Below are 11,905 nucleotides of genomic sequence, written 5' to 3'. Positions count from 1 at the left end.
CTGAAAATGTGTGTTGACTCTTATGTCTTGTTCTTCCAAGGAGGCTGGGTTTAATGATCTGATGTTTTTTCCCCATCTATAACTTGTGCCATTTTATACGACTTCAACAAGAGCTGCAGATACCCCCATTTGTACCTAAGTCTGCCTCTTAGTGTCTCATTGTAGGTGTTTGTGTTAATTTCCATTGCACTTTTTTCAAAAGATAAGAGTTATTGGGTTTATATGATTTTTATCTATTGCTCTATTTCCATATGTATGCAAAGAAACTGACAAATGGTTACCCCCATCTTCCGGGAAACAATTACAGCAAAAACACACCATTGCAATATCTAAGGTCTGTATGTCTACACTGAAAAAAAAAAAAAAAAAAAACCCCAAAACCCCCACCCCTGCAGCACTGTGTCTCAAAGCCTGGGTCTACAGACTGCAGCGTGCACTCCAGAGCTTAACTGAGCAGTGTCAGTGTTCCCGCCTGCGCTCTGAAACCCAGCCAGAGGGCGAGTCTTAGAGCCTTTGCGGGAATGTCTACAGTGCTATTTTTAGTGCCATAGCATGAGCCTTGCGAGCCCAAATCTGTAGACCCTGGGCTCGAAGACTTGTTGCCAAGTTTTTTGTTTGCTTGTTTTTGCAATGAAGACTTACCCTTTGAGTATTCCAAACTTCACATCAATAGCTACACTAGAGACCCAACCCTAGGCCATACAGTAATTAACTATGCTTCCTTTCATGTTGAGCACTTTAGCTACAAACCGGATTGCATATTGGGCAATAGCAAACGTGTTGACTAATAATACTGCACATGGATAGATCTGTGGCCCATTTTGGTCTATTTTTAATGTGGTCCCAACCCCTGATTGCCCAGTCACTCTTCCTACTGCTAGGGACACAGGGCACTTGGGGAGGTAGGGAGTGCTTAGTGTCATTCTTGAATGGCCCAACTTCTAAGCTACAAGGAAAAGCTGTCCTGTGGCCTTTGAGGTAGTGATAAAGGGGGAGCCTGCCAACTAGGATCCCCAACTAGAGAAAAATAGGGTGTGAGACTCTTAAAACCCATTTCATAAGTGGAAAGAAAGAAGAAAACTGAATCTTCAAAGTGACCATGAGTCACACTTCTTCAAAGCCTTTCCATGGATTTCTGAAGTGTCTTTCCACTGCGTATTCCAAAGTTTTTGTGGAGACGATAAATTCTTCCTGTCTCCCATTGAATTTTGATCCATGAAACTGGCTCTCAGTTTGGTTTTCCTTCTGGCACTAGGGCCTAATTTGCCTCCTTTAACTGAATGCAGAAACTGCGTCCAACATGACAGACTATGAGCCCCGCGCAATAATGGGATATTGTCTTTCCTGACTTGCATTTGCCTTAATTAAAACCACAGGCCATACTTTTATGCATCATTTCACACTTGGGCTTGGGCTGCACACATACAAATTCCTAGTTGCTAAAATTGTTTTTTTAAGTGGGTTTCACTTAGTGAAAGCACATTTCCCAGATCCACTGGAGCTCTTTGTGCTTAAATAAAGCTTGCGTGACAAGTAGGCTTGACCTTACTCTGCATAAAGACTGGTGAGAATGGGGAACAGGTGCTGAGTTTTCTACTGTGTTGGTACAGTTGCTGGAGTCAAGAGGAGATCAGGGCTGGATGATACCATTGCAGCTGGAAACTATTTCATAGCCCTCCTCTATGTTGCTCACTCTAGCCATGTGGAGTCCCACCTTTAAAAGTGAAGTAGGCCCAGAACCTCAAAGGCATATAGGTGCCTTACTTCATTTAAATCAATGGGTGTTAAGTGCCTAAATACCATTGAGGATGTGGGCCACCTTGGAAGCCAAAATCTCATTGAAAGTCATTGAGATTTAGGCTCCTAAGTCACTTAGCTACTTTTGAAAGTTTGAGCCATGATCTTCATGGTCACAAATAGAAACCAAACATGGGACTTTCTGCTCCAAATACACAAGCCCTTATTACTTCAGCAATCATCGATTATAATAATTACTACTTTGTTCCGCCATTGGACAACCTCCCGATGGTAAGCTGCTCCCACGTAGCATCCAGTAGAGGGTAGTGTGCTTCACATAGTGTCACTGCTACAGTGTAGGGCTAACATGAATGTGGTACACACAATGTCCCATATTTCAGTAATAATCATACAAGGATCTTACATTGGTATCAATCCATACATTTGTATCCCATTAATAAAACTCTGGGGGACAAGGAAGAGGTTGAAGGCAAATGTAGCATAATGAGTCCTTTTCATAAAGTTGTCTTTTGCCCTTGAAATGTAGGTGGCTGCCCCAGGACATGAGAAGTTGGTAAGTGCTTCCCTATGCTCTGGAAGAGCCACCATCCTGTCTGAGCTGTTCTTGGTAGATTCTTTGCTGACTTTAGTCCTGTTCCTGTCAGCAATCGCTATGACCCAGGAACTTCTTTGTGCCACTGGCAGAAGGTGCAGTGGGACAAGGAGTTTTGCAGGGATCCCCTGGGCCAAGTATATGCACAATAACTCAGCAAAGGGTGAGTTACTGAGAGCCAGTAGCCCACTGGTCATCATCATGATCATTGGGAAATGTATATAGGGATAATATTAAAGAAGTTACGCATCTATAGTGGAAATTATGTTCTTAAAGTTTTGAAGTTGAAGGCAGCTCACCAGGAGGTGATGTATCTTGGACAGGTTCCATTCAAGCAGGGGGTATTAAATGCTTATCTCTCTGTCTGGTCATTGTGTTTTGTGTGGCTTCCAAGGTAAGCATGTCTGCATACTGAGCCAGCCACCAGGTAATCAAGACTGCGAAATCGACAAGAGAGCCCAAAATCTACAGGAGGAGGGAACAAGATCAAATGATTGGTCTGGTATATCAGAAAAATGCAAGGAGACACCTAGGGGACAAAGTGACAGCATGGCTTGTCTCATGATGAAGGGATCACAGGCTGCCTGGATGAAAAGTGGTGGTGAGCAGTTCCTGATTAGAGATGAGAATATCTTGTTAATTGTCTAGGCTCTAGAATGCATGTTAGGATTTTGTTTTATATGTAGCCATTTGTTTCCAACATTTCTACTTGCTCTCACTTGCATCTCTGTTCTTTGTTAAATAGATATCTAAGTGCTGTGTGCTAAGCAGAGCAGTGATCTGAGGTATAGCTAGTAAGCTGGAGGGTACAGGTCCTACAGGAGCAGGGACTCTGCGAATACAGCAACTGTCCCATGGAACAGATGGTGGACATGCCAGGGAGATTCTTGAAGGTTGGAGGGTGCCTATCGTTAACCTGCAAAGGGACAGCAGAGCCTACTTAGGCTAAGAGGGGAGGATTCGTTGCCTGTGGCTGGTGGAGTTGGGGAGCTGACCCTTGTCAGGAATAGACAAGGTCCCCTTATGCTGAGGGCAAGTGGTAGCGAGGTGCCACATAACCCTGGGCTTCTGTGGGAAGCATCAGAATCCCTGTGTGTGCAGTGTGCTTGTTTTATAGCTGTTTATATACGGCTGGAGTACTGTTCCAAATAGTCTGAGAAGCCAGGTAGCTCAAAACTGTAATGGATTGAGGTGGTCTAAACTCAGTCAAACACTGGGTCTTTATTGAACAAGAAAATCGTAGCAATGTAAACACGGCTAGGCTGCCATGAATTAATTAAAAAAAAAAATCACATCCCTCCAGGAGTTTACACAGATCCTTTAGCAAAGGCTACTCTGTGAGTTTGGGATAGAACTAGAAATCAGTTCTTTTCCCTCAGCGATGACACCGGTTGCAAATAATCCAGTTCTTAAGCCAAAGCGTGAACCAGGGAGCTTCAAAGATTGGGAGAGCCTTGGACTACACACAGTTGGCCAGCTATTCAGTAAAGAAACCTTTCTAACTTATTGAGAGATCAAAACTAACTTAAACCTGGCCCACTCTACCCTGATACCAGGACTTTCGAGTCAGGCACGATTCTCAACTTTCTAGAAAACCTGTTTTAGACAGACAGATGATTTTAATAGAAGCAATGGTGTCAGGTCAACTAGGAAACAAAAACATTACAACTAATTTATATCAGTCTATATATGACACACTAGAAAAGGATGGGATAGACAAATTACCTGGAGAAATGGGGATTGATTTGGAAAAGAGGACCAGTAATCTCTGCCTGTAGCACAATAAAAGAAAATGTCTTTAAGATACTATTTCCAATAGCATCTCACACCAGTCAGGTTAAAATATATAGCGAGATGGAATGGTGATAAATGCTGGAGAAATTGTGATGGAAGAGGAGATTTTATGCATATCTGGTGGACAGCTCCAGTCATTTGAGAGTATTAAGGTGCAATCCCTAACCAAAGATCACAAACGGTTGGATATTTATTACCAAATGATCCCTTGGTAATCCTCGTGGGGCTTCCTAGTGGAAATGGTCACACAAAAGGAAAGCGAGAGATTCATCTCTCATCTCCTAGTAGCTGCTTGGCTATTGGCAGCCTCTCATTTGAAAAAGAAAAATAGCCCAACCACTGAGAAATTGTTCCAAAAAACTCGGAGTTTGTGGTTATGGAAAAATTCACACATCAATTGCGGACCCAGCAAAGTAGACAGAAGATGGATAGATAGATATTTGCTTACATTTTATTCCCTTTTATGTAGTCAAAATACATTCACCTGTCAAACGCCCCCCACCCCCAGCACACCTGTCCAATTTATTTGACTATTAGCATTTGATAGACATACCTGGTCTCTTACATGTGCATAGAGATTTCATTCCATTTGATAGTCACTAGAAATGACATGGGTTTTGTAATGATACCTATTCTGTAATATGGTGACACCCTGTTAAACAGAAAGATCTGATGACTATATTTTGGTATAATGTCTCTTTAAATGAAAGCTAACTGTTGTAACGATTGTTTTGTTTCTGATGTGTATAGGGCAAGGATGTGGAAACTTGTTAAAACGTCCTAAATAAGTAGTTCAAAAAAATATGGCTGGCGTAATGAAACCCTCTCCCCAACTCCATGGTTACATCACCCGTAAAACACTACAGCACATTTACTACAGCCTAGGAGTCAGTATTACGAACGCTTGTGATTTTGATCATGAGTCTCACAATATTTGCCCCCAACTCCTGGAGTCTTGTGGCTGCATAAGAATCACAGCGCTTTCAAAGAGTTCCTAGCCCTTATGGTTGGGTCTCACAGCTGCACGCTTCTTTCCACAAGTGCATCCTCGTGGATCAAGACCCAGAAGGCAAATACAAAGAACCGAACTTTAAAAAATAACCAAAAAAAAATCCTCTGTGGTTTTTTTTATTTTTTTTTGTGGGATGGGAGGAGCGCTAACATGTTTTTTAATTTGGGGGTTGGCATCACTGAGGTGCAGAAAGACTGGATTTGGCTCCTCCTAATGGCCTGGTGCAGCTCTGCTAGAGGAGGACACTCACCCCACCTTCTCTCTAGAACTGCAAAGTGATCAAGACTAGGGCCTGGTCTACACTACGAGTTTAGGTCGACTTTAGCCGCGTTAAATCGACTTAAGCCTGGACACGTTTACACTACGAAGCCCTTTCTGTCGACTTAAAGGGCCCTTTAAACCGGTTTCCTAACACCACCTCGACAAGGGGATTAGCGATAAAATCGGCCTTAGGGGGTCGGAATTGGGTTAGTGTGGACGGAATTCGACATTACTGGCCTCCGGGAGCTATCCCACAGTGCTTCATTGTGACCGCTCTGGACAGCACTCTCATCTCAGATGCACTGGCCAGGTAGACAGGAAAAGCCCCGCGAACGTTTGAATTTCATTTCCTGTTTGCTCAGCGTGGAGAGCACAGGTGACCATGCAGAGCCCATCAGCACAGGTAACCATGATGGAGTCCCAGTCCCAGTCCCAGGATCGCAGAAGAGCTCCAGCCTGGACCGAACGGGAGGTACAGGATCTGATCGCCATCTGGGGAGATGAAGCAGTGCTCGCCGAACTCCGAAACAGTAAAAGAAACGGCAAAACATTAGAAAAGATCTCCAAGGCCATGAAGGACAGAGGCCATAACAGGGACGCGCGGCAGTGCCGCGTGAAAATTAAGGAGCTAAGGCAAGCCTACCACAAAGTCAGAGACGCAAACGGAAGGTCCGGGGCAGAGCCGCAAACATGCCGCTACTACGCGGAGCTGCATGCCATTCTAGGGCGTGCAGCCACCACTAGCCCAAGCGTGTTCTATGAGTCCCTCTCTGCAAACGGGGAAGCGGGTTTGGCGGACGAGGAAGATGAGGATGGAGAGAACATAGATAGCTCACAGCAGCAAGGAAGCGGAGAAACCAGTTACCCCAACAGCCAGGATATGTTTGTCACCCTGGACCTGGAAACAGTAACCCCCGAACTGACCCAAGACCCTGAGGGCACACAGGGGACCTCTGGTGAGTGTACCTTTGCAAAAATTACACATGGTTTAAAAACAAGCGTGTTTAATGATTAATGATTAATTTTGCCCTGGCAATCGCGGCCAGTACAGCTACTGGAAAAGTCTGTTAACGTGTATGGGGATGGAGCGGAAATCCTCCAGGGACATCTCCAGAAAGCTCTCCTTCATGTACTCCCAAAGCCTTTGCAAAAGGTTTCTGGGGAGGGCTGCCTTATCCCGTCCGCCATGGTAGGACACTTTACCACGCCAGGCCAGTAGCACGTAGTCTGGAATCATTGCATAACAAAGCATGGCAGCGTATGGTCCCGGTGTTTGCTGGCATGCAGACAACATCCATTCCTTATCGCTCTTTGTTATCCTCAGGAGAGTGATATCATTCACGGTCACCTGGTTAAAATGGGGCAATTTTATTAAGGGGACATTCAGAGGTGCCCCTTCCTGGTCTGCTGAACAGAAATATTCCCCGCTGTTAACCATGCGGTGGGGGGGAGGGGTGAAGTGACCATCCCAGAGAATTGGGTGTGAGGGGGAGGGGAGTTAGTTGGGTTTGTGCTGCATGTTAAACCTGAAATTGCAGCCCCTCCTTTTACATTGCAAACCCATTTTAAATGGCACGGGTGCTTGGTATGGGAAATGAGGGCAGAACTGTTTGAAACCATCCCCACATGTTAAGAAGGTTAAAAAAGCCCAAAGACTATATGTCTTACCATGGCTGCCTGCAAGCTGAAATCTGTGTCCTGGCACTGCGTGAGTGATCTCTCACACCAAACCAGGAGACTCTCAATATAAGAGGAAAAATGCGACTTTGTAACGAAAGCACATGTGCTGTGTGATGTTGTGAACAGCAAAATCTAACGTGAAAGAGTCTACCCATTGTTCTCTAAAATGTATCTTTTTTAACAACCTCTCCCTTCTCCACCAGCTGCAAATCTTACTCCTTCGCAGAGGCTAGTGAATATTCGAAGAAGGAAGCGAAGGACGCGTGACGAAATGTTTACTGAACTTCAGACTGCCTCCCACGCTGACAGAGCACAGCTGAATGCGTGGAGGCAGTCAATGACTGATTTTAAAAAAGCCCAATATGAGCGAGAGGAGAGGTGGCGTGCTGAAGAGGAGAAGTTGCGTGCTGAAACGCGGGCTGAAGAGGAGAGGTGGCGTCAACTTGTAATCAGAAAGCAAGAGTCGATGCTCCGGCTGCTGGAGCATCAAAGTGATATGCTCCTGCGTATGGTTGAGCTGCAGGAAAGGCAGCAGGAGCAGAGAACGCCGCTACAGCCCCTCTGTAACCAGCAGCCCTCCTCCCCAAGTCCCATTGCCTCCTCACCCAGACGCCCAAGAACACGGTGGGGGGGCCTTCGGCCACCCACTCACTCCACCCTAGATGATTTCCATAGCAATAAGTTTTAAAGTTTTAAATTGGAGTGTGTCCTTTTCCTTCCCTCCTCCCCCACCCATCCCGGGCTACCTTTCCAATTATCCCCCTAGTTGTGTGCTGAATTAATAAAGAATGCATGAATGTGAAGTAACAATGACTTTATTGCCTCTGCAAGTGGTGCTCGAAGGGGGGAGGGTAGTAGGGGAGGGTGGGGTGGTTGGTTTGCAGGGAAGTAGAGTTAACAGGGTGGTGGGGGAGGGGCAGAGGGTTCATCAAGGAGCAACAAACAGAAGTTTCACTCCGTAGCCTGGCCAGTCACAAAACTGGTTTTCAACGCTTCTCTGATGCGCACCGCGCCCTGCTGTGCTCCTCTAACCGCCCTGGTGTCTGGCTGCGCGTAATCAGCGGCCAGGCGATTTGCCTCAACCTCCCACCCCACCATAAATGTCTCCCCCTTACTTTCACATATATTGTGGAGCGCACAGCAAGCAGCAATAACAATGGGGAGATTCTTTTCACTAAGGTCTGAGCGAGTCAGTAAGCTGCGCCAGCGCGCTTTTAAACGGCCAAATGCACATTCCACCACCATTCGGCACTTGCTCAGCCTGTAGTTGAACAGGTCCTGACTACTGTCCAGGCTGCCTGTGTACAGCTTCATGAGCCATGGCATTAAGGGGTAGGCTGGGTCCCCAAGGATCACGATAGGCATTTCAACATCCCCAATGGTTATTTTCTGGTCCGGGAAGAAAGTCCCTTCCTCCAGCTTTCGAAACAGAAGAGACTGCCTGAAGACGCGAGCATCATGTACCCTTCCCGGCCAGCCCACGTTGATGTCGGTGAAACGTCCCTTGTGATCCACCAGGGCTTGCAGCAGCATTGAAAAGTACCCCTTGCGGTTTATGTAGTCGGCGGCTTGGTGCGCCGGTGCCAAGATAGGGATATGGGTTCCGTCTATGGCCCCACCACAGTTTGGGAATCCCATTGCAGCAAAGCCATCCACTATGGTCTGCACGTTTCCCAGAGTCACTACCCTTGATATCACCAGGTCTCTCATTGCCCTGGCAACTTGGATCACAGCAGCCCCCACAGTAGATTTGCCCACTCCAAATTGATTCCCGACTGACCGGTAGCTGTCTGGCGTTGCAAGCTTCCACAGGGCTATCGCCACTCGCTTCTCCACTGTGAGGGCTGCTCTCATCCTGGTATTCTGGCGCTTCAGGGCAGGGGAAAGCAAGTCACAAAGTTCCATGAAAGTGCCCTTACGCATGCGAAAGTTTCGCAGCCACTGGGCATCGTCCCAGACCTGCAACACGATGCGGTCCCACCACTCTGTGCTTGTTTCCCGGGCCCAGAATCGGCGGTCCACGGCATGAACCTGCCCCAGTAACACCAAGATTTCCACATTGCTGGGGCCTGTGCCTTGTGAGAGGTCCATGTCAATTTCCTCATCACTATCGTCGCCGCGCTGCAATCGCCTCCTCCTCAGCTGGTCCTGGTTTGGCTTTGGCATGTCCAGGAGGCTCTGCATGTTTTCCAGGACAATGCGCGTGGTGTTCATAGTGCTCAGAATTGCCGCGGTGATCTGAGCGGGCTCCATGATCCCAGTGCTGGCTATGGCGTCTGGTCTGAAAAAAGGCGCGAAAGTAGTATCTGACGGACCAGGGGAAGAAGGGAGGGAGGGAGAGAGGGAGGGAGGGGCGAGTGACACCGTGTACAGGTACAGGGAATTAAAATCAAGAAAGGTGGCTTTGCATCAGGGAAACACAAACAACTGTCACACAGAATGCCCCCCCCCCCCCCAAAGATTGAACTCAAAAGCCTGGGTTTAGCAGGAGGGAGGGGGGAAGCAAATGAATGGAGAATAAATCTATTTTTTACATCTTAAGACGACGGTGCAGCATGACTGATAGCCCTTGGCATTTTCTGCGTGCTTGGCAGCAAATACTGGGCGCTTGGCAGTTAGCCTTCAGGTCTATTGCACCATCTGATACCCACTGCAATATGACAACGACGGATGCCAATCATAATATGCTATCTACTGCCCAAAAGGCAAGGGGTTGCTGCTGTGTAGCAATCTAGCCCCACGTCTGCCAGCCCCATGTCTGCCAGCACCCAGATCGCCATCGGCCTCTTCTGGGTGCTTAGCAGACAATACTGGGCACTTGGCAGAAAATAGCATACTACGACTGATAACCATCATTGTCTGCCCGGGTGCCCATGATTGACAGCCGCTGCAGTACGACGACGACGGATACCAGTCGTAATAAACCATCTTCTACCAAAAGGCAAGGGGCTGGTGCAATGCAGCACCACGGCTGCCAGCCCCACAGCTGCCTGCACCCAGATCGCCAATGAAGGCTACCAGTCATGCTGCACCGTCTACCGCCAAAAGGCAGTAAGCTGCTGCTGCTGTTTAGCAGTGCAGTCCCATGTTTGCCGGCACCCTGAAGAGATATGGTGACGGTGAGCTGAGCTGAGCGGGCTCAATGCTTGGCGTGGTATGTTGTCTGCACAAGTAACCCAGGTAAAAAGGCGCGAATCTATTGTCTGCCGTTGCTGTGACGGCGGGGGAGGGGCCTGACGCAATGTACCCAGAACCCCTCGCGGCACTGCTTTGCATCATTCGGGCATTGCGATCTCAACCCAGAATTCCAATGGGCGGCGGAGACTCCGGGAACTGTGGGATAGGTACCATAGTGCAATGCGCCGGAAGTCGACGCTAGCCTCGGTACTGTGGACGCGGTCCGCCGACTTCATGCACTTAGAGCATTTTAGGTGGGGACACACACAATCGGCTGCATACAACCGGTTTCTATAAAACCGGCTTCTATAAATCCGACCTAATTCTGTAGTGTAGACATAGCCTAGGGAAGTTCGTGTGTCCCCACCCCACAGCACATTCTTTGCTCTCCCAGCTGCTGACAGGCCTCCCACACACAGCCTGTCCCTACTTTCCCTCTGTTTTGGACAGACACTCCCCTCAGGCTCTGGGGCTTTCACCCTAGCCATAAAGTCACAAGTTTAACTAAAAAAACAATGATAAAGGCTACAGTCAAACAGACTTGGGGTGTGTCTGTCTACAGTACAGCAACTGCTGCAGCTGTGCCGCTCGAGCCCCCTAGTATAAATGCTTCCTACATCGACAGAAGGGGTTCTTCCATCGCTGTAGATAATCTTCCTTTCAGGAGGCAGTAGCTTGATTGACAAAAGAATTCTTACCTTAACCTAGTGGTATCTACATGGGGGGGGAGGTGGGGTTGGGTTAAGTCGACCTACCTATGGCACTAGGGGAGTGGAATTTTTCATAGCCCTGAGCAGTGCAGCTAGTTTTAAGTGCAGACCAGGCCTCAGCTTCTTGAAATCTCCAGGGATTTTTTTAACCACATGTTAAATACAGCCAGAGAACAGTGGGCACCTGAGTTCATTTAATGCTAAACACGCCGTTTTAGGCACTTGTTTTCCATGGAAGCAGTCAGTTAGCAGGGGAAAAATCCACTTTCTCACACACTCTGCCTCTCTGTGTGCCCTGCCTGTAGTCGCTGGAGCAGCATCCCCTTATGGACTGTGACGTGACCACAGGGAGAGAAATCTGTCGAGTGTCCACTGAGGTGATCTTCAGCCCATGGGCTAGCTGTGCCTTCAGTCCTATCCCCTTTTGGGCAGGAGGTGGAAAAGGTGTGGAGGGGCTTAGCCCCAAAATATTCTAAAACAAAAAGCAAATCCATCTTAATACTGGGCTGCCCTCTAGTCCTCCCAGGGGATCTTCCTGCCTTTTCCTTCAGGCTTGGGAACCGCTCCTCCCCCACTGGCTACAATGCTACAGGCAAAGCTCCCATCAGGCAGAGCTCCTTCCTGGCCAGTCAGCCTCTCCTTTATTCCACCTCCTTGCTTGGCACTGGTTGCAGGCACAGTGGGGTTGGGCTAGTTGAGCCCTTTGTTGGTGTGGGGCCTCATCACCCTGCCTCTAAGCTAGGTGACACTTGCTGAGGAGGCAGTCTTTGGTTTTTGGTATGAGCAGAGGAGCAGGACAATGGCAAATTCAAAGCACCTAGGGCAGGCCTGCACAACATGCGGCCCGCGTGGGCTCACTGTGCGTCCCGCAGGGGTTGAGTAGGTGGGCTCACAGTGTGGCCCACGGGGGGGGGGGGGGGG

This window comes from Terrapene carolina, unplaced genomic scaffold (genome assembly GCF_002925995.2).
Source record: "Terrapene carolina triunguis isolate 2854851 unplaced genomic scaffold, T_m_triunguis-2.0 Scaffold112, whole genome shotgun sequence".
In the NCBI taxonomy this organism is placed as follows: domain Eukaryota; kingdom Metazoa; phylum Chordata; order Testudines; family Emydidae; genus Terrapene; species Terrapene triunguis.
The sequence above is the reverse complement of the archived record's forward strand: the minus strand, read 5'-3'. Positions refer to the sequence as shown.